The sequence below is a fragment of the Uloborus diversus genome, chromosome 6 (genome assembly GCF_026930045.1).
Source record: "Uloborus diversus isolate 005 chromosome 6, Udiv.v.3.1, whole genome shotgun sequence".
NCBI lineage: Eukaryota > Metazoa > Arthropoda > Arachnida > Araneae > Uloboridae > Uloborus > Uloborus diversus.
Window position 1 is genome coordinate 88,986,580 of NC_072736.1, and position 25,128 is coordinate 89,011,707.

Here is a 25,128-nt window from a genome sequence, read left to right on the forward strand (position 1 = left end):
CTATGTTTAAAAGAGATTTATCATCGTGGCAATGACAGAAATTTGATTTTAAATTCCTTGCTTTGTGAATTTTAATGTGACAGACTCCGTGTTACATTCATTGATCTTCATATTTGGAATAAAATTAAATGAAGGCTTTAAGCTAGCTTATTTCTCATATTTTTCTCATCAATCTCCACAAAGCTTTTTCCCTTTGTACATTGTCAATGAAAACAGTAGTTTGAGTAGGGATCTCATGCAAATCAATATTTTAAAAACCATTATGATCCATGGGAAACTTTATTATTTAGACCTCTTTGTTTGTGTTGTGAATAAGTCTAGTAGAAACATTCTTGATCTGCTCCTGTTAGGGAATCAGAATAGTCCTTTTTATTTGTCTTTTGTGTTGCACATTAACTAATATTTCCGGAGTTGTACATAGCAGGGAGAAAACTTTTCCAGGGCCAACTATGAATGCGTGTTTTTTAGCTGAAGATCCAAAATTCTAAAGTTTTGAAGTGAATAAAGATATGCATGTTGAGTCAAATGAATAAAACTCAATAATTGCAATAACAATTTTTTTTTTATGAGTAATAAGCAAAATCTGTTTACTTCACAGTGAACAGGTGATTTCAAAGTCAGCAAGTAAAAATGGCGAGTTTCGCGAAGCGAAAGTAAACAAGCTCATGTTTGAAAAAACAAAAAATTGTGAGCAAGAGGGCACTGATTAACAAAAGAAAAAAAATATTTCTGATATAAAGTTTTAAATAATTTTCAATAGTTTGTTAATGGAATAAGATGGCTTTTGCTAAAGATATAGGTTAATATTTTCAATAATGGGCAAAAAATGAATTATTATTAAGTATTCCCTACCAGTTGTGCTTATTTTTCAGGAAAAGTGTTTTTTCCTCTTTAAGTTGCAGCATATGAATAACAAATAAAAAGGGGTCTGAAGCAACAGTTTTTTAAGACCTCTTTTGAGCATTCATCTGTTCTGTCTCTCACTCTGTGCATGTAGCATTTTTCAGGACGTTGGGTCCAGGTTAGTTTCTCTCTTGTCTTGAACAACTTCTGGCAAGTATACTTTGCACAAATCTATCAATAGATGTTTTTGTGCAAATCATGAGAAAAGTCCTTTTAAGAAACAAAAGTTATTGAAAACAAAGGGAGGAATAGCATGACTTCAATCTATATTTTATCCTTTTGTTTTGCTCCATTTCTTCACGATCAGTTTGTAGTTCCTGCACTTTGGTGTGAAAATTGCTGAAACTTCATGAATTCAGCTCAGTGTTGGTGCGTGATTTGTAGTTATTTATTTTTACCTAGTAGTTTTCTGATATTAAATGTATGCATCAGTTGCCAAATCGATTAACTCCACTTTTAAAAAAATCCTCATTTCTGCTTTAATAGTGCTTTATCAATGCTTAGTACGTGAATGGATATTAAAGTTTTGGTTCAGTACATTTCTGATTCTGAGATGGCAGAAAATGTAAGACGAGGGCCCATTCACTCCTATGGATAACACCGTCTTCTTCATCACTTTTCTCGACGTTTTTTTTTACGGAGTTAATCGATTTGGCAAGTGAAGCATCCAAATAACTGTCTAATTTCTTGGTATTTTTTATGAGAGGGCACAAATGAAAATGGTAAAAATATACAGTTGACTCTCTGTTTAACGACTTTCAAGGGACCACAAAAAATCGTCCTTAAGCAGAAAGCGTCCTTAAATAGAATGCTTTTAACACTATAGTGGACCATCAGGGGCCATGAAAAGCCGTCGTTAAATAGAGAAAGTCGTTAAATAGAGCGTCGTTAAACAGAGAGCCAACTGTATATTCATTATGTTGATGTTTTCCAACTGTTCTGTGTGTTTCTGCCTCATTTTTTTCATAGCAAATTGTATCACAATTTCTTTCCTTATGACAGTTAAATTTCCCCAACAGTTGTTTTCTATACATTTTTTAATGCCTTGCAAACAATGCATCACATTCTAATGTCTCTATAGTTCTTGTACCTTCAAAATGCTCATGTATTATTATGGTGCATTAATATTTTTATTAGTTTTATCTGTCTGATGTTTCCATAATTCTTTCTGATTAAAACTTCAATTTGATTGCATTATTTCCCTTGACAAAAAAACTAAGGAGTAGTGGACATCATAGGTTGGAGAATGGTACATTAGGTCAGGATATTGGCTAAAGCTGTTTTCCGTTGTACAGTGTAGAAAGTACAAATGGTATTTAACTATTGAAACTACTAGCTCTACTGTTTGCATGTGGTACCAAATATTGTTACTGGTGTTTGTGCTGCAGTAGAAAGATATGCATATGGAAAACTGCCAAAGAAAAGGTTAAAAAAAAGGGAATTACAATTTTATCTGTCATGTTGCATCGTAAGGATTTTGCTTTATTCACTCCTCTGATGAGGAAGTATTTTTCTACTCGGGAAAATCACATTAACATTATTAAGACATTTCTTGGACACGCACTCTATTTAGGAGTCTTTTATTTTGTATTAGGGAATGAAATGTTTTTAAAACCCTGCAATCCTAATTTAAGAACACAGAATGCATATCCAGCAATAAAAAGATTTAAATAATTTTTTGTTTTTGTCAAACAAGTTATTTTTAAATGGAATCAAACTTTATACTATTTTTATATCAAATGAAGTAAAAGTATCATGTAAAAACAAGGAAGCTAATTGTTTTCAGAAATAAAATTTTATTTAACCGATTTTGGATTGTTCCAGGTCTTTCATTGGCTCGTTTAGTGTGACAAAACTGATAAACAAAATAGAGCTTCATTTTAAAAGAAATATGATTTTCTTTATGCTTTATGAAAACCAATAAACATTTAATTTTTTTGATAGTACAGTACAGAACCTTTTATCCGGGAACCAAAAAACCGGGAAACCAGAAAACCGGCAACCTTTTGCCGATTTTCGCACCATTTAAAAAAAAAACGCATTTTCGGCAATTTTTGAAAAACTAAGCATTTTTTTTCGAAATATCTAAAAGAAAATGAGCAGTTTTTTAATAAATACCATATGACACATCTATAACTCGGGAAAATGTTTACAAAAATGAACTTCAAAGGGTTGTCTTTAACGCAGGGGAAAATTTCCGGAATATTTTCTTGAACTAAAAAGTACACACGTAAGTCTGAAATTTTTGTGTTTTATTCCAACTGAAAACTAAAGAAATGAATATTGTCACATTATAATGCAATATTTTATTGAGTGGCCTTTAATTAAAACTGTTTAGAGCGGAAGTGACGTCGCAAAAGCGCGTGAAACGCCGCGATTCTGGAATTTTCCAGATAGTTGATGGTGGAATCTAGAAATCGTTAAACGCAAGACTGTAAAAAGACTGCAGGAACTCACAAATTAAATTTCAATTGGTATTAACTTAATGCAAAAGCAATAGTTATCAATAATCGCTGACGCCAAACCTTTACAATAAAGTGAAAAAAAAAAAAAAAACGCTTTCATGAAAACAAATTCTCTCATACACTAGCGTAGAAGAATCGCACATTTAAGTTCAAAAACTAGTTTCTTGCTCTTCCCTTCATTCTCTTTCATTTTAAAACATCGAAAATTGGTGTTTTTCTCTCCTTTTCAAAATGAGTGTGAGGGTCTCAGGTCTTATTAAACATTATTCTCTCACTAGTAGTTTTTAATGTTTCGATATTGATAAGCATTTCTGAACTGTTTTCTTCTTATTTTGGTACATATTACTATTTATTATAGTAATTTAAGTTTTATAAACAATCGGCCCAAAGCTCTTTTTAGCAATCCAGAAAACCGGGAAATTCAGATATCCGGGATAGCTATGGTCCCGAACTTCCCGGATAATTGGTACTCTACTGTATCTTTTTCATTTTTCTTTTTTCATCAATACTTTTTATTTTGCATCATTACACTCTGAAATACTGCAATAATAAAAAGGTCATCTCCTACTTTGGAACAAAACTTAATTCTTTTGCTATTGTTTTTGAAAATTTCATTATTTTTAAAAATATAAGTAGCTTTTTACATAGTTTCTTAAACAATCGTGGTATGTATTGTTATTCCCTTTTAATTTTTTTTTAAATTTATTTTTACCATATTTTTTGTTGACGTCCGTGTTGTTTATAGTTGATGACTTAAGAATTTCTTTCTTGAAACATAACATTATTGAGAATTGATTAATATTGTAAATTAATGAACTGTGATGAACTAATTGTGTATTTTTATACTTACACGTGCAGTTATTTTCAATTTGATGCAAATTGAGTTATGTATTTTACTATTAATGTGTCTTTTATTTCTCTCTTGTTTTTCCAATCAACTTGTTTTACTTTGTTTTGATCGTGAAGTACTAGCCAATAGTTGTTATCTACTTGTTGTCTGTGTTTGATGAGTTATTTCATTTATAATATTGATTGTTAAACAAGAATAGTAGTTTTTTTCCACAAGGAAACCTTCCTTAGTTCATATGTAAAGCTGTAATGTAAAGTACATATCATTTTATAAAATTTATGCACAATGGTTGTTGCTTAATGAGCTTGTTGTGTAGGACCAGCTGTCAACATCAAAACCTGGAAATAGGATAGACAGTATACAAAACTTTAAATTCAAACATTTTGGCATGTATTTCAATTATTTGTCACTTTTTAAAAATATGATTAAGTATTGAACTTTTGTTTGTTAAATGAACACTTATTTTCAAAAACTTGAATTTTTTAATGTCACTGTTGCTTTGACTAGATTTTTGTGCTTAAAATCATTTTTAAGAAATTACAGAAAACACCCAATTATCCACGGGTGGATTATCAGTGGCCTTTCACGCTTTCAAAATTAAAAATAAATACATAAACAAAATAAAATTTGATAACAATTAACTCAATATAGATAAATGCACACATTTTTAACTTAAACAAGTGCAAAATCTATTTTTAAACGTTCCTATTGTATTCTCCCCTCTCCCTTCCAATAACATTAAACCTTTTAACGTCACTGAAACCTGACAAGGTTAACCCTTATTTTTAGATTGACACAACTTACACACATTGACACAACCTCCTGCTTTACATCTTCACTACTTACTGATTTTTAAACCTTCCCTACTTACTGATTTTTGGATTTACATTACTTACATATTTTAACGAGTAATCAGACCAGTCTGGAAAAATTCCTCTGCCCTCCCTTTGCATGTTTGGGGTTACCTAGATTAATCTCTTGCAGTTAATCTGCTTTCGCGATTTGTTCGAGTATGTGTGTAATCCGTTTGCAATAATGAGTTATCATTTTCTAGCTTTAGCATATCGTCGCCTTAGAGCAACAGTAAGATATCTTAGTGTTATTTCTGGGATTAGATATCTTACTGTTGCTCTGAGGTGACAATATACTGCTATTGTTTTAGCTATAATTAAAATACATGCAATTGTTATTGATCTTTTAAAGCTCTATTTGCATATACTAGGATTGGTTTTATCTAATTTGTGAATCATCCGCGGTTACCATGCCACCCTTTTCCGTGGATAATCGGGAGTTTACTGTATATTAAATTATGAGAGCAGCAAATCTTACAAATTGATACAATTGATGAAAAATAACTGTCTATGTATGGAAGCAGAAGATTCAAACTTACGTTTAGAGTAATAAGTCAGAGTACTGTCCAACCATGGATTGCATGTAATTTTCAAATGTCCAGATAAGACAAATGTATGTGAATAAGGGGGAAAAATAAAAAATTTGATGGGCATATTCTGCTTATTTGAATGAGACTCTGCTTCTGCAAAAGCTGACATCAGTAAAAAATAATAGATTCGTCCATTTCCGGCTGTAAAACGGATGTTTGTCTTTCCATACAATCCGTGGTCAGACGGTATTTTACGAAAAAAAAAAACTGTGTTATAATGTACAATCTAGTTCTTGTTAGGGTGGCCCTTATTTATATGGGAAATTTTTCTTTTGGAATTCAACAAGTGATGCCCCCTAGTTTTGTGACACTATAATAAAAAGTAACGTATGCAAAATTTGAACTCGATCGATCAATAATAACACGTGCCCCTAGGCCGTTGAACTTTAACACTTTTGATAATTTTCCCACAAATATTCCAGTTTTTACTTCAGACCCAGAACATCAATGTATCTCAATAGTGTATTTTTTTCCAATAGTCTTGGACGATCTGTAAAATAAATTGCTTTGTGCCTCATGTTTTGTAAATTAGTTGTGAAATTCTTCGATTAATTGTGCTCCTCTTTCAGTTGTATCATGCACAATTTTCAGTATTTTAACGATCTCTCTTCCCTTTAAATAGCTTCCTTCATTTTGCCGTGAATCAGGATCAAATAGGAAAAATCTTTTAGTATTTGTAACTTATCAAACAGTTTTATTGACTCGTAATTGATTCTATAAGGAGGAAGATTTTTACTAAGAAATTATTCCAAATCATCTACTGTTATCTGAAATTTGTTAAACATTCGTCAAACACGTCTTTCTTACCACAAGCATTTTTTGAACTAGTCCTTTCCTATCTTGCAAAGTTAATTTCTTTATCTAAAACGAACAAAGCAACTAGTTTATCCCCTAAATACCATAAGTGATTTATGAATTTTCCAATCGGTGCTTCTGCTGCATGTTTGTCGTCATTTTGTACGCTGCTAGTTTTTCAGACATATTATATTATTCAAAGGAGCCTCGATTGGGTTGCTGCGAAAAACCATACCTTCATACAGCATTTAATTGTAAAACAGCTTTGTAAAACAGCATTGAAGGTCTTTCTTTTCATGTAAGAAGGTCAGTTTAAATTGTTTCCTAAATATAAAAATTTTCAAACAGAAATTCCTTTTGCCACCTATGTGGCTCATGGGTAAGCTCCAGGTTGTCGAAAACATATCCCTGTAGGAGGAAATTCACCAAGAAATATTATTACAAGTTATGAGAATTCTCAGTAATCTTTCTCAATTCCGCTTTTTACGAACAATAATATGTCATCAACTTCGTCTTTTAGAATTTAAGTGGTATGTGTACTTGATTGAAATGTTATAAGTTCTGAATGGTGGAGATCTTTCTACAAAATTTTGAAGCACTTAAATTATTGAATATCTGATCTAGAACTAAGAAAGGCAAGAACTTCTTTAAGGACACACTCTGCAGTACGATTTTAAGTGCATGGTGATGGCAATCCAAATGTAATATATCACCGTTCAGTTTTTGCTCTAAAAAACTGCATGCACAATTTATACGGTTGGTATTGCAAATCGTTGTATTAAGTATTACAGCTAGAACAGTTAGCAATAAAGAGCTATCATCTAAGATATCATATACAACTGAAGAAATATCTAGGGAATTCCGAGTAGCTGTTCAATATTAGGACCTGAAGCTATCACGGTAATCCTGTCGGCGTCCTTTTTCCAGTTACATCTAGATGTAGCTTTGTATCCCAGTGAATAACTACAAAATTAAATTTAAATTCATGAAATTTAATTTTATTTCTCGAAGATTTTTTTTGCTCTCTTAAGGAATGTACGATTGATCACTAGATCATTTGGATTTAAATTTACTGCATCTACATAGACTGTAAATAAATGAACAACATCTTTATCTCTAATATGGCATTTGTCTAACAGTGATGAAAGGCGAGCAGATATCAATAGTTGTCAAGCTTTTTTGCATTGTGGTAGACCAGCTGTAGAAAACAAAAGTTCAACAGGTTCGGATAGATACCCATTTCGGTTTCTAAATCTTTTGAATCGCAAGAATTTGATGATAATAAAGGACTATGTGTTGAAATAGAAGAAAATTAATTTAAAGTATAAATTTCTACATCGTTCCAATCTGGATATTTTTTTTAAATTTATATTTTAGTTACGGAAAATACAGTGTATTTTTATGTTAGGAGTAATCAAGGATTTTTCGAAATTTACATTTTAAAAATTAAAAATTACATAAGCATTTAGGTATGCTTATAACTAAAGAAGCGAATTAAAATATAATTGCAATTACTTATATTTATAGCATTGACACCCTGCGACTCTATTTGACACACCTATTACATACACAGGGAATTTTGTAAATCAACACCCCCAAAGCTTGGAAGAGGCAATTTGTTGTTGTCAAAGGTCATTCATTAATTGCCTAGGCCATTCATTAATGGCCAATAGAATCCCTTGTGTCCATCTTGATGGGAAGAAACATTCCCCTGCCGCTTGGTTGGAACAAGCGCAGAAGAGCGGTACACTTGCCCAAGGCCATTGGTGTACATTTTATTCTCTGTAACATGTTAAATTTTACAGAATGAAAGTGAGAGAATGGTTGGTCTGCAAGTAGCAGCACCTATTAAGGTTCAAATTACTTTAAATATAAAACGTTCGAATATCTTTACATAAAAATGAGAAAATCCGCAATTTTTTCTTCGAAACTCAAAGAAGGGGCCCTAGGGGCACGTGTTAATACTCATGGATGGACTTTAAATTTTGCAAGGATCATTTATTTATACAATGGAACAAATTGAGGGGGCGTCGCGTAAAATATCTGCAACTTCAAAAATAAGGACCACCCTAGTGCTTATATACGTTTTGCTTGCATGAATAAATGATACTGAATTCATTATGTATATGTCTTTCATAAAGTATTCTAAAATTTAAATATTATTTGAAGTGTTAGTTTTATCATTATGCTGTTTAATTTGTCAAGTTTAGGATTTGGGTAAGATTTTTGTTGTATCTCTAATTCATCTAAAAACATTATTTTCATCAGATTAAAAGATCAAACAATTATGCTCAGTTAATCACATCTTATATATTTGAATATTTAGACAAATATGTATGGTAAACATAAATGAGGCAGTGAGAAGTAAAGGAATGTAAATGGACATTTTCAAGTTTCGAGTAAAATGCGTTTAAAGATAACATCCTAGGTAGACTTTCATTGATTTTTTTTTCTAAATCATGCTGTACAGCAGCACCTACTATACCTACAGTATTATCTCTTGCCCTAAGACAGAGGAGAGGTTCCTTGACTATTTGTACTGGTTATCTCCTAATTTTGCCACTTACATCCCTTTGCTTCTCACTGTCTCATATGTTATGTAAAAGTATAAAAATACTAAAAGGCACTGAAACATGTCCTGTGTCCTATTGTATTGTGGTGACCTTCTTGACAAAACACTGACTAAAAATGCTCTATCAAAATCTTCCTGATGCTCTGTTGATACTGTACATGGGAATTCTGCATCAGTAGTTCCAGTCCTAACACAGATAGCAAAGATTTTCCTCATAGAATCCTGCAAGCCCAGCCAAATTATTTTTATAAAGTGTTCTTGAAGCTTTTGCTACCAATGTGGAATCCTCAAGTCCAGGAGTGAAAACTTGATTCTTTTGGTGATTTTCTAAAATATATTACATTTAATCTATCCGTGTTGTGCCTTTAGAAAAATGCTTCTTATTATGGGAAGAAAAAAGTATTTATATCACTTATTCTTCAGCACACAGGGAAAAGTACGAGGCGTATCCGGAAAATAAGTACCATTTTGGAAAAAAAGCTATAAATTTTATTTTTTTAAGATTATTTAATGTTTACATGAAAGATCATACCTTAAATTATTTTTCAACATAGTTTCCACCATTGTTGAGGCACTTGTCGTAGCGGCTCACTAGCTTATTTGTACCTACCTCAAAGAAACTTGCCGCCAATGAAGAGAGCCATAAATTTACAGCGTTTTTTGCGTTGTCATCACAAGCAAAGCGCCTACCTCCAAGTTCTCGTTTCATGTGCAGGAACAAGTGGAAATCAGACGGTGCCAAGTCTGGGCTGTACGGGGGATTCATCTGCAAGCATTGTCATTGTGACTCGTCTGTTCGCTTTAATTTTCTCATCCACTCTGTTAACCAAATCATTAGTCGCAAGCGAAGGCCGCCCACTTCGTGTTGCGTCGTGGACATTTGTCCGTCCTTCATTGAATTGTCTTACCCACTTCTGCACCATTCCATCAGTCATTGCACTTTCACCGTAAATCTCTGTAATCTGACGATGGATTTCGGATGGCTTAACGTTCCTTGCATTCAAAAACCGGATCACAGAACGAATTTCACAGTCGGCGGAATCATCGATTTTTTTTAAACATTATATATGGCCACAGTAAACGCAAAACACAAGACAAATCAACCGTAATGGCGCGAGTTTGTAGCCGATGAACAGAGGAAACAAGTACGCATGCACTGAGCGCCGACAGCAGCGCTGCAGCGGCATTAGAACGAAACGATACTTACTTTCCGGATACGCCTCGTATTATACATGGAGCAGTTCTGTGTTTCCTTTTTTTAAAGTATGTTTTGTCAGTTGTTGAGAAACAAGCCAACCTAAATTATTTAATCTACAATCATCAGTATGTTGAAAGAACTAAAAAGAAAATTTCAGCTTACAAAAAGTAATAGCCTGTAGAAGTCAAATTCTTTTTGCTAACTATTTTGAACATTTCAATTTTACTTAAAATGTTTCATGTGTGAGATTTTCAGTTGTTTTTCCCTTCTCAGTTGTTTCAGTTCTTTTGAACAGTCTCATCCCTATTATAGTTTTTACCTTTTAGTACCAACCAGAAAACCGTACAATATTGTGATAATGAAAAAATCTAAGAAATAACAATTGAAAGATTATAATAAAACATGGTTTTGGATGCATAAATTGTTTGCCCTGCGTCCCCGTTATCAAAATATAAGGTCTTACAGTCGGCCAAAATTTTAAGAAAAGTCGCCAAATTAAAAAAAAGTTTGGTGAGAAATGGTAAATATCTTTAACAAGTTTGCAGATGGATCTTTGCCACATTCAATGGATGAAGTTGCATGATACCTTTTATTTCTTTAAGTTTGGTTATTCTTAAAAATTTCAGCAGACTTTAGGATCTATTGATGAAAAGGAGATAAGAGCAAATAGCTTATACTATAGTGCCTAGAAAGAGTAGTGTGCCGACCGGCGCTTTTTTCCCTGCGATTCTTGAAGACGAATTGTATGAAACCGCTAGATGGCAGTGCAGTCGAGGTGCACGTTCAATTTCGCGGTGTTTACATTCCTAGACGCGGTATCTTGTTACAATTTAGTTCCGCGTTTCTCTTTTTTACCTTTATTTCGTGAATATTTCATGAAACAGCTTTTAAGGGGGCATCAAAGTTGAACATTGGAAGAAATAAAGACAAGGGGAAAATATTTTTTGCGTCCAAAGACATGTATCGCAATGTTCTTTTGATCGCTACTTATTTAGATTTTTTAATTGTAACTGTCATGTTGTTTCCTGATTAAGGGTAGGGAGATTCAGAAGCTGCGCTTCCTTTTAAAAGAACATTTTAAAGCTATCATAAGCAATTTTAGACAAACGAGAGGGACTAGGAGATTCTCCATTTGTTTTTAATTTTTAAAGATGCATTTCTTTCGCTATTTTACATATGAGATAAAAGATAAAAATACATAAATACTTTTTTTTTGACAATGATAACGTCAGATTCAAAAACACTTCTATTTCGATAATTATCGACAACGAAACCGTTTGCTGACAGGTTCTAAAGAACGTTATAAAAATAAGCAAACTAGCAGTTTGACGTTGATAAGTATTACCGAAAATTCAACAAATAATCAAGCCAGCTGTTTGCCAATTGCAGTTATTTGCAAATTAGTATGTAGTTATATATGTGATCGGAGCAAGTGGCCCTTTTTTTTAATGTAAGGAAAGTCCTTGAAAATTAAAAAAAAAAAAACAGGTCGGAGTCGGTAGGTTTTTCAAGCGACTCCGACTCTTCGACTCAGACTGAGAAAACCTGATAATTTTAATTAGCTTAAGAATTTAGAAGCAGTTTTATTTTGAAACTAGCGGTACCCGCAGGACTTTGCCTGGAGGAGAAATGATTTGCTTGTATATTTACAAATAATGGATGATGAATTTCTCGCCAATTGGCTATGTTCATTCGCTCTTCCCATGTTACGGTTCCACGTCATGATAATTTCGTAATTAACTCGTCCATCTTATGATAATTTTGCTCCGGAAACTGTTCTTAAAATTGAAATAAAAGAAAAAAAATCAAATTTTAGAAAAATCGCTTCGAGGTGCAACCCCCGTGCTACAAACTAACTTTATCAAATTTCATGAAAATCGACCGAACGGTCTAGGTGCTGTCTGCGTCACAGAGATCCAGACAGAGAGACTTTCAGCTTTATTATTAGTAGAGAAATAAGACGCGCAGTTATTGAACACTTATGGGCCATTCATTAATTACGTTAGGATGATTTTGGCAATTTTTGATCCCCCTCGCCCCATGTAAGGGTACGTAAGATTTTTCAACCCCCTCCCCTATTCTTACGTAAGATTCCATTTCGTTTTTCAAAATGATAAAATAAATCTTGGAATCGTTACATCACTGGAATTGTTATTAAATTCACATTATTAAATTAAACCTTTTGCGTAAAGAAATAGTTACTGAAAAGTTAGAATCTAGACTGAATGTTTTTCGACATTCTTTTTTTATGTAATATTAATTACAAATAAAACATGCCAAACACAATGCGATTCTTATTATATTTTACACTATAAATTCTTTGTGAAACAAATAAAAAAACATCTTATCCTAACACGTTTCTTACCTTCCAGACGCAAATGGAACATAATCTCCGCCAAATCACTTGACTGCGCAATTTCTAATGTGAAATACCGACTTGGAAAATATTACGTAAGAATGAGTTTGACCCCCCCCCCCCCAAGTAAGGATACGTAGAGGCTTTTCCAACCCCCCTCCCCCCTTATGTATTTAATGAATGGCCCCTTATAGCCTACTATTTTCATTGAAGATAAATTAGCATAAGGTAATTTTATATGCTTCAAAAAATAAACGAACACCCATGTAACAATTAGCACTTATTACAGAATTTGTCTTTTGCGCAGAAATAAGTTCAATCCGAAAAACGGGGCTTTTAAACTTACAAAATCAGCATGCAATCGCTGATTTAAAACGAGTCTGATTGAGGAGCATAACGTACTCCTCGAGCGCAGCGCCATCTGGGTTTTCCTCAGATCTGACCTCACTTATTCCTCGTCGATCGGCACACTCCTCTTTCTAGGCACTATATTTATACGTCAATAAATAAATAAATTCTTCACTATGATCTTTTAATTGCTACACATTTATTTTTTTTTTCATTTTTACCCAATTGTTCGGCTCTCTCGTAAGATGACAACCTTAAGATGTATCCCATTTATTTGCTTATTCTTTAAATCTGATTCTTCAACATACATTTTTGATAGAATTTCATTCGTATTTTCTTCAGCCATAAATAATTATGAATAAAATTTTCTTCTGAAATATATAACTATGCTTGTGATTTTACATCGTTATGGTAGTTAATTGTACGTTTTGCATTATGAATTTTATGTTGGTGTTATATGGTATATGAGTTATGGTTTATGTAGGTAATTGTAACTGGTTTTGTGAATGTCCTTTAAAATACTGTTTTTTGTTGTATGAGTCTTTGTGATCAACAGTGTTTGTAAAATTACTTATTGCAGCTCTAGTGCCTTAAACGTTGTGCCTTGTAATGTAAAATTTTTTATTAACAAATAAATTATCTAAAATATTTATTTGGGGCCATTTTGTATTCATATTTGAAATCATTCCTTTGTTCAATACTTCAAGATACGCTGAACTATCATGCTGTGCAGTAAAATTATTTTAATTTAAAAAAAAAACTGATATTTGAGATTTTACTTGATTGGCTATAATCTAGGAATTCAGTCTCAATATTTTTTCCAAGGTAGTAATTTCTGGCAGCTATCTTTTTCATTGCATGCAAGTTTTCTTACGAGATTAAGTTGAACCTTGCAGTCATTTTACCTAGTTGGAAAAACCTCCATTTGAGTTCAAGTCAAACTAATTTTTGATCCGAACTTGGAAACTGAGTTATGAGTTACCTATGACAGTAATAACTTTTGAAATTGTATTTCTAACCTGAGCTTATTTAGGTTTACAAATCTATAGTTTTTCCATAACAAACCTATTCTTTGTGAAATTTGCTGTTATTGTGATGCTTAACTTTCTGACAGACTAGCAGAAGATATCAGTCACTCCTACCCTAAAATAAATAAGTAAATCAATAAATTGACAAGTAGCAGAAGAATTAATGAAATGAATAGTAGATTTTGCTGAGAATGAATGATGTGAAAATCGCATAATCAGAATTTTTAGATGGGAAATAAATCAACAATCTTGCCTTTCTTGTTCTTCACCATTTACCAGTACTTTCACGTGCAATGAATTATTTCATTAGTCTATCTCTCATGAGTTTATAAAACGTGGACCATTTAATTATTATCATCACTTTTAATATTCTTTTAGTAAGATAAGTGTCCAACTTTCACATGGCTTTAAAAAACTGTACTAGTGAGCATAGGTTCATAGCTGTGACTTGGCTTTGTTAGAGGGCGCTAAAAAGTGGAGTTTTTTCAAAGATTCAATGCAAACTCTGAAATTAAAAAAAAAAAATCGTGCAATATTAGATTTGACCTCAAACCTGAATGCAGTAGACCCTCGTTTTACGTCGGTTTCGATTATACGTGGTTTAAGATTTGACACCTTTATTTTATTTTATGCGGATGAATTTCGGTCTTACGCGGATGCGGCAATGCAAACAGATAAAATTTTCCCCTCTCTCAAAATCCAAACTCCCAAAGATTGCAGATTACACGTAATAAACTGAATTTTGGCGTGCTAATAATTGAGTTTGGGCCACTGCAGAGACATTTTATGGGATTGGTTCCAGAGCTGTTTCCAGAAGTAAAGTTTTTATACTCTCACAGTTCAGAACTCACTGGAAGAAGAGCTTTTAAGAGTGACAAAGGAGACCAAAACCAACGAGGATACTGACGTTGGTGACGCACAACCAAAAATGCTCACATTGAAAATTTTGAGCCATTTCTAGACAGTAGAAATGATCTTTGTGATTTGTTGGTGAAGGAAGATGCTATCATGGTAATGACACAAGTGATCATGGATGCATTAATGCTGTGCCAAGAATTACAAAGAAGAATTCTTGATGACTGCCAAAAGACTATCATAGCCAGCTCTTCTTTATAAACATAACACGAAATTAATTTATGTTTTTTAAATGCATGTTGTGCATAAAAGTCGATACAAGCAGTACACATTAAACTTATTATGCAATTAGACATCATTAGAATGAAGTATTTTTTTAACTGCGGAACCAAACCCCTATTTTAGCACTAGTATTGTGTCTCAATTTACGCGGCATTTCCGTGGAAGTAACCCCAGCGTAAAACGAGGGTCTACTGTAGTTCTAATCTTCAGATCTCGATTTTCTGGAAGTCTTCCACATTCTATGAAATCTGTTTAACTGTCTTTCCGTATTTTTTGCAAATTTGACATTGTTGCAATTTGCTGTTTTATTTTTGAACTTTTGTACATTCATTTTTACATTTTAAATATTTTCTTAATTTCAGTTGTTTTTATGTTTTATTTAATTTGGATTTTTGCTCGACTTAAAGATGTTTTCACCAGCTTTCTAGAAATTTCTGGGAAAGTTTTAGTTTTTTTAAATCCTGTTTATTGACTTTCATATTGCGTACTGTAATCACGATCTCAAGAAGAAATCTTTGGTTTTTCAATTAATACTATAAAAGCTTAAAAGTTATCACTTCTTTGCATTTTCAATTTAATTGCTAAAATTGAACTTTGAATTAAAAAAACTTTGTTTTTTGCCATCATACTATTTGTTGTCACCGCAGAATATAAAGGTTTTCTTTTCTTCAGACTTAAGTGATTCTTTAATTTTATAACCAAGTTGTATTCTTTTATATGTTTTGAAATTAACTAATTGCTTTTTTTTTCTTGCATTTCAAAGTTGTTTGTTACAAAAGCAATCTAAGATTTTTTTTCATTACATACTGAAATAATTTTAAATAGAGTTAACTTGTGTACTTAAGTAAATATTTTTTTTTTTTGTTAAAATGCTGTATTCATTCATTAAAACCGATGTTCCTGATTAGAGAAAAGCTCCCTATGAATGGATGTCAAATGGTTTCATCTGTTTTGCATAAATATGTCAATCAGTTATATAAGAATAACTACATTACTTCTATTGTTTCACTATTACTTGTGATTCTTACAACAATTATTATACTGTTTGAAAACTTAGTTCAAAATAATTTTAATTACTTTTTAGTTCTTAAATACACATATGTTTTTAAGAGTAATTTTAATAGTTTCTTAAAATTCTTTTGCTAAGTAGTTTCTATAAGTGAAGCAATTTTTTTTTTAAATTTTCTATAATCTTTCCATTTTAGAAGAATTTAATACACTGTTTTGTAGGTCCCCCCCCCCCCAAATTGACTTGATACATTTTTTTAACCATTTTATTAAAAAAGTAACAGTTTTTGAAAATATATCTTTAGTTCAACAACTTTACACAACTTAAAACGTTAAAAATACTGCATTTCATACAAATATACAATGAATTTCAAGTAGAGCAAAGAAAGAAAACCATTATCATTGGTAACGTAAATCAGGGAAATTTGGTGAACTTAATCAGGGAAATCAGGGAAAAGTCAGGGAACTTTTTTTCACAGTTCCTGTCGCCACCCTGTAATTGCAATGAAAACTTTTAATGTTTAATATATTTTTATTGTAAATTTCACCCTTTTTTTAGAAAACATAGTAACACCTATGAGAAAAAGTTGTAAATACTTAAAATTTCTTAATAAATAAATATTTGTACAATTTCGACTTATTACTGATTATTTCAGATAGATTAATCAAGTTTTGTTAGGTTATTTATTTGTCGAAAAGAAATTACAGAATGTTTTATAAAGATAACACTCTCGAGAAATAAAGTAATTTGCTTTTCTTCTAGCTTTTTTTATTAGATTATGAAAACGTGAACACAAAATAACATTGTTTTAAATTCCACTAGGACATTTGTAAAAAAAATGTACACAACTTTTATGAACTTATGATGCTTTTGATCGGGTTACTTATTCCCCAGTACAGTTGTGAACAGTGTATTTTATAAATAAAACTAACATTTTTTTTTAAAGTAGCATAATGAGGCTAAAATTACAACAAATTAAAAAAAAAAAAATAGGATGACAAGCACAAAAACCAACTTATATGGGCAAGTCCATGAAACTAGGGACATCACAGTTAAAAAAAAAAAAAAAAACTTCATTGTATCAGTAATTTTTTTTTTCATATGGGGTTAAAAAAAACAGTATTTTCATAAAACTATGCGAAAAAAGTTATAACCAAATTTTTCGTAAGTTTTATACGTCAATTTTGACAAAACTATTCAGTGCCCATGTTGTCGCCTCAGAGCAACAGTAAGATATCTTACTGTTGCTCAGAGGTGACGATGTGTCGTTTAAGCGGTTCTGAAAGTTAATCTTTTTTTTTCACGTAGGAAATTAAGTGTTAAGTCTGCAATCTTATTTTTTTTTTTTAATTGAAATTTAGTTTACATGGGAAGAGATTTGACCAACAAAGAAACTTGAAACTGTTATAATTGTCTCGTAACATTTTTTTAAAAAACTAGGTCTCATACTCTCTCTCTCTCTCTCTAATGTAACATCAGTCACAAAATTGTATAAAAGTTTGTATTGCTTAACAAAAACAAACCCAAGTTCATAAAAAGTCATATCCTCTTCATTTATGATAATATCTTTCATATTAATGCCTTAAATATTTAGAAATAGTTGAATTTAGTTATTTAAAACTTATTTAAAATATGTAACATCAAGGGCGCCAAATAGGGGGGCAAGAGGGGTTGCTCGAGCCCCCCCCCCCTTGGAAATTAGAACTTTCTTGCTTTTAGTACTTTTTTCTTTGCAAAAATGTAAAAATATTTCTTCCCCAGCCATTAATGAATAAATAATTAATAATGTCAAATTTTAATGACTAATCTGTCCTGAAATCTGCCTCCATGGGGAAAATATCCTGCTAAACCATGGTTGAAACTTCTGAGCCCCCGTTACAGTTTTGCATATGGGCGCCCATGTAACGTGAGTCACATTTCTCTTTTCGTGAATAAACCTCAAACAAATTGCACAAATGACATTGACTGCTGCAGGAAAGCAATAAAAGAGGCTAGATAAATTAAAAAATAAAAGAAAACATGAAAATAACAAAAAGTAAAACAAAATAGAAAGAAAGAGCGAATGATAAAAAGTAAATAAAATAATTTAAAAAACATAGCATAATTGCCAAAGTTAGTTCTGAATAAAACTAAAAAGAGAAAGTAGGAGAAGAAGTAGAATAAGAGTAGAACAAATCTAAATGATTGAAACCCCAGATTTAAATTAGCAGCTGCATTACCCCTCTTTAAAGTAATGAAATCTTGGTAAAATCTATTAGACATTCAAAGCGCTCTTTGTTATATCTTCACAAAATAAAACTGTGGTAAAAAAAAAATTTCCAACATTAAATTTGACTAACAGATACTCCTAGTTTTTCATGTATAACACTTGAATAAAAGTGCTACGTCATCGATACAGAAGTATTTCTAAATGTCACAGCTTCATGCAAATTTCAGAGCTATCACCATCCCACTTGCAGTCTTGTGATAAAGAATTATATTTGAGTAATACTTTTTTTTTTTTTTTTTTTAAATTCAGAAGCTGCAGCAGGTGTTTAGCAAAAAAACTTTTTTTTACAGTAAAGAAGGGAATAACTACCAGCAGTACATGTTCCAAAATTGTTGGCTGCAACTGGAGAACGGGTTCTTAACGATATATGAATATATATATATATATAAATTTATTATTCTCATTAGAAAGGAATAAAATGTATAGGGCACTAGATGTAGTAAATGCAAGAGAACTTTTTATTTTATGAAGTACATCAAAAATATAACTTTTGAAACTTTATAAATGTACTTTTCTTGTAATGTTAATACAATTTTACAGTTTAAAATAAAACATAAGCTGATTTTGTTTTCAAGGAAAAATAATTTATAATTGCCGCAATTTATTGCAAATGTAACATCAGTCACAAAATCTTTGTATCATCAGTCAGGGGTGTAAAATAATTTTTATACTTTCAGTTTTTAAGTTTTTTCAATGGAACAAATTGTTTTCATCAAGTCTAAAATCTCTATTTTAAGGAGAAGAAATCTGTTTATATTTTAAGTTATTACTTTGGAGAGAATTTCAAATTGTATATAAGTCACTTTTCTCAATGTCTCTTCTGCGTACCATCAGTCATGTTTTTTTTATTCTCCTTAATTTTACACAAAAACAATTTCCTCGAGTCTAAAAATAAGCGTGGGGGGGGGGTGCAGTGATGTCCATATCATGATATTTTAAATCAATTTCAGGAGAAACAAAATTTAATTTTAAGACAGTGCTGAATTTATAAGTTAAAAAAAGGGTCAAATTGTGACGTCATTCACCGTGGACAGACCCACAGACCCATATGCTTCTTGTCTTGCAATAATGAAATTACAAGTTTTATCATTTGAATTCATTTTAAAAAAGAGGGAAGAAAAATGTTTAGGTGTTTGTTGTGTTATGTGGGTTTCAAGTGCGAAATGATATTTTAATTGTTTAGCATATTTACTGCAGTGATTGTTTAAATCTAACACTCATACTATGATAAATTTTATCATAAGAACATGGCTTTGGATGTTTAGAGTTAATGTCAAATAAGTAAACAACAGTTATATTGCTTTCATTGTGTTTATATCGTCGTATGGATACTTGAAATCTGGGATTTATCTCTCTAAACGAAGGGATCAAGTATCCCAAATATGCGATTTTTTACAAACATACTTGTTCTATTATTAACAATCAGTGGCAATTTACTAAAAATGTCACAATTATTGAAGACTGTATATACTTTAACAGTACATTTCGATATTTTTTTTTTAGTTGTATATAATGGATAATGTAAACTTCAGAATGCTTTCCTAAAAATAAGTTTCCCTTGACACATTCAGACAATCATTTCTTGAACTAAAACAAAATGGCTGAAAAAAGCAAAGTGTTGCCCGTTTTTATGTACAAGTATAACTTTAACATAATTGTCAGGTTTCAAATCCCTACTTAATGATTTTGGTACATTTTTGGCTGTGCGATCATGTATCCCCAGGGATCAAGTATCCCCAATCTCCCCTACTTATATGTAAAGCTTACGAAAAGTTTAGAAACCAATCCATTTCAGAGAAATTCGTTTACACCGAGTCTCAGGTCATTGCTTTTTTTTAATGAGTGTAGGCAATCAATCAACATGAACTTTTCTCCTGGGAATAATAACTCTGAAGTTCAAATGAAGACAATGTACCCTGTCAATACGGCACATTGTGCGTCATTTTGTTGGATGAACTATTTGAGGTAAGTGACCTTAAACATAAACAGGAAACTATTATGCTTCATAAAATTGTTTACGTATCCCATGAAGATGAAGAAACTTTAAACTTTCTGGGAAATTCTGTTAACTTGTTTATAAGAAAGAAAATGCCAAGAAATGTGCGGAAATGCGATCTTAAGAAATTCCAGTTACGTAAGGAATTCAAAATGATTTCAAGTATTTTTTCTTTGTCAAATTTTTTAGCATCTAGTTACGAAAGTGTAAAATATGTAAAAAGTGCCCCCCCACTCCCCCCAAAAGTAAATTCTGACTGCACTATAGCTCTGAAATGTAATGTAGGGCCATTCGACGGAAAACGGTAATTTTGTCCCGCACCTGACGCCTCATATATTTCATTAAAAATAATAATTGAAAAGGGTAATGGTGAACATTTTATTGCTAAACAAATTACAAACGAATGTTTGATTCCTTAAGTTGAAGTAATGCTGAAGTTTTATAATTTGTTAAAGTATCGATTTTAAGTTTAATTACATTTATAAATATAAATTAGTAAAAACTGAAGTTTCTTATGACTTTCTAAGCAATTCGATTTAAATAAAAATAAATAAAAAGTCAGACTTATAAAATTTTAAAATTGTTTTTTATTTGGTATTTTCGAAAAATTCACGATTTTTTTTATACATTTTTTTAAAATAAAGACTTTTGATAATAACTATGAAGATTTTTTTTTCTGTCTAATAAGAAAAAGGTATTCAGTGGAAGAACCAAGAAATTGTAGTTAGAGGTACCTTGGATCAGATTTTGATGCACCTCGAAGTGTTTTCCTATTAATTCGAACTGATTCTTTTTTTAAATTTCAGTTTTAAATTAAATAAGGCTCAAAATTGCTCTTTCTTCACAAAGGAATTATCGTTTTTAACTAGGCGTCTTTTGAAAGTCCCGTGAAAAATACCTCAGTAGACGTTTGACTGTTGTGACGAAGCTCGAGGAACATGATTGAACTGGAAAACAATTTAGAAGCGCTTTTAAGTTAGCGGTTACTTTATATTTAATAACTTTATTTTTAATATAAAGGTGACGGCGTTTCTTTGTTTGTACCTGATGGTCATAGGACCCCATAGCACCTACAGCCCTAAAACTTGGCACAAAACTTCGAACGTACCCCGGGCCGTGCACCTCGAAGCCGAAATTCTAAATTTCGAATTAGTTTTTCTCTGATTAACTAATTAAGCTAAATTTTGGATAATTAGGGAGGGAAATCCCCCCACCCCCAAACATTAAATATCGTTGGAAAGGGTTTTCTTTTCCAAACAAGATGATGTTTGCTCCATTTTACTCAATTAATTAGAACAGGAGATATAAGCGATTCTAATTGAGCCAATTTTCAAGGCTTTTCTTTCGAGAAATTGCTATAACACTAATTCACTTTCCAGACAATATTCAACTGTAACACTAGGTACATTTTCCAGACAATTTTTCAATTACTTTCCTTTTAAACATTTTTGAGGAAGTTGCCTTTGTTGCTTATGAATATTTTACTGTTATTACTTTATTTTAAATTCATTGTGCGTATGTTAATTGATTTTCTTTTTAATTAGAAGGACGCTTGGCGAATTTGGTGATGAATTATGGAGTTTTTTACATTTGAAAGCTATTGTAAATGTAATTTTGATGTAATTTGTTTTTCTTTAATTCAACCGATTTTTTAAAATTTTCAGCACAGGCATCGCTGTGCGGGTACTGCTAGTTTTTAATAAAGGCTCAAACCGATATTTTTCAATGTCGGCGCGTGTTATAATCGAAACGAAAAAAATAACCGACGAAAATGATTTAATAAGCTGCAATAAAACCATTTTAATGAACCCCGTTGCAACTAGTAAAAAGCCCGTTTTGAAGATTAAATGATTCATTACTGTTGCTTTAGCAATTGTTGTAATAAATCCTTATTGTTTTGTCTTTCTCCTGCAAAATTGTGTTGTGGTCACTGGACTCCTTTTCATTGTCAACGCCTCAGTTTTTTCGCTATTTTACTACTCTCTAGCTCTTTTTATTACTACAAGGAGTTCAGTTGCAGGATCAGCTGGAAAAAGTGAACAAGGCTGAGGTATCAGGAAAGCTGCAAGGATTTATGTTCAGTCAACAAGTTAACAAGGTATTAAGTCAACAAGGATTGATATTCTAGTGTTCATTTCTGCTTTTGTCGGTCGTAAACTATGCAAAAAAAAAGCTTCGTTTTTTTAATACACAAGGTGCGGATGTCAAAAATTGGCAAATGTTCCATTTTGAGAAAAATAAATAAAAATATAGATAATTACGTAAGGGTTTCGAGGGGGGGGGGATGGAAAAATCTCTATATGCCCTTACTTTCGGGAGGGGGGGGGGAGTCACACATAATCTTACGTAATATTTTCCAAGTCGATATATTATATTAGAAATCGCGCATCATATTTAAAAAAAAAAAGATAAAAAATTAATTTGAATTTTGACATCTTGAATTCAAATTATGTTTTTCGCAATCACGAGTGTGTGTATGTAGATGTAGGCGTGTGTGTTTGTGTGGGGGGGTATGTGTTTGTGTGTAGGGGGTATGTATATGTGTGTGTAGGCATGTGTGTTTATGTCTGTGTGCTGGCATAAGTGTGTGGGAGGGGGGGGGGTGTGTATGTGTGTGTAGGCATATGTGTTTGTGTCTGTGTGCCGGCATGAATGTGTGGGTAATTGTGTGTATGTTTTTGTGTGTGTATCTGTAGGTGTCTGTATGTATGTGTGTGTGTTTGTGTATGTGTGTGTTTGTGTATGTGTGTGTTTGTGTATGTGTGCGTGTAGTTGTGTATGTATGCACGTGTGTGTAGGACATGGATGCAACCTGGAGACAGCTTTCGCTATAGGAGCAGCATCGTGAGGAGCCGGTCGACGGTGTTGGTGCGGAGGGTGGCGGTGGGAAAATAAAATGATAGCACGCCAAAACAGTCAAATGAAAGCAATAAGCAATCGTGATTGCTCAAAAAAAACACGTCTAGTTTGGATTCAAACTTTTTAGCAAATATTTCTTTACACAAAAAAGTATTTAAAAATAATTAAATAATAGTGAATTTCGTAAACGATTCCAGTGATGTAATATACGTTATTTTATTGTTTTGGAAAACGAAATAAATAGATAATAGCACGGAAAAAAAAATAATAGGGGGAGGTGTTTAAAAAATCTTACGTTTCCTTAAATGGGGGTCGAAAATTGCCAAAATCATGCTTACGTAATTAATGAATGGCCCCTTAGGCAAGATACTGTCTACAGCAGAAAACTACATGTGAACCAGTTTGCTTCAAGGTTAAAATGAATACACTACTGTTTTAACATTTAATCAAATTTTCTCTTTCACATTAGAAATCTTCGGAAGAACTAGTTTTTTGAACCGAAAATGCATTACTATTATTTCTTTTCTCTTTCAGTTTGAGAAGTTTAAGAAAAGCATTCAGCCGCGAATTTCATTAGCTTTCTGGGAGGTCTCAAAAGCTGAGGTTTTTTTTCTTCTCTACTGACACATTAGGCAAGTCCTAGCTCAGTTGTGGTTTCTGCATTTGAGAGCAAAATTTGTGGCAGAGCAGGCAATAATACCGCAATAGAAAAGGTATTATTTTATTTTATTTTTTTGCTCATCAGCGGCACTGGCGGTGCACTATGGTTAATTTTAGTGGCCGTGAAATATGTTTTATATGTAACAAAGACATTTCAGAAATGATTTTTGCGGAAGTTGTTTTACGAAATCCTCATATATATAATAGCCGATGATCGAGTAACGCGCGTGTTTCAACAATGAAACTCGCGCCACAGCATGATAATTTGATTATATGTTTTGATAATGTTCAACATGCAGGGAAGGGCTTTATCGTGACAAGGCTGAACTGGATCCGATAACTTAACTGTTTTACTGCTTAGACTTTCATTTCAGGGGAATGAAGAAACGAAAAAATGGTCACCAATGAACGCTACCTACTGGAGTTTAAGGTTAATCCACTGGGGTTATGGTTAAAATTTCAGCTATCAAACTATCACCAAACAGGCAAAGGCTTCGTTCAAATGTAGAAGCAATTCTCACCCTTCGTACCTTGACAAGCGATTTTCCAGCTATAAAATTTGTTTACAATCTCTTATTAAAAATCATGCTAAATTACCTTACCTGTTTATGTTGCTTCAGGTTAAAGGAGTTTCAGTGAATTAAAAATTCTTAAAAATCGCTTGAGAAATTATCTGACACAATAAAGCCTCTGTCAGATTTGGATCATCTTTATTGAATCCAAAATCTCTAAAATGAAAGAATAAATAAATAAATAAAAATATATGAATAAATAAATTTAAAAAATTGATTTCTTCGAAATTATTGACAAATTTCATTCCCAGAAAGCCAGGAAAGTTATTTATCTATTTGGTGGTCTTGTAGAAGGACTGATTTATATATATATTTAGTTTCATGAGATATATATACACGCTTTAGTTCTTTTTTCCCATTAAATTATATTTTCTGAGTAAATTCTGTTGCTTTGCATTTCTTATAATAAAATGTTTATTTTTAATTCAATTGTAATATTTTTTCTTTATTATTTTTAAAAGCATTTTGTCGCTCTTCTAATCTATTAGAAAATCGCCCGTCAAGGTATGATGGGTGAAAATTGCCTATTTGGTGATATTTTGATAGTTGAAATTGTAACCCTAACTCCAGTGGATGAATCCTACACTCCAGTAGGTAGCGTTATTTGTTGACCATTTTTTCGTTTCTTCATTTCCCTGAAATGACATAGTCTTACCAGCTAAACAGTTAA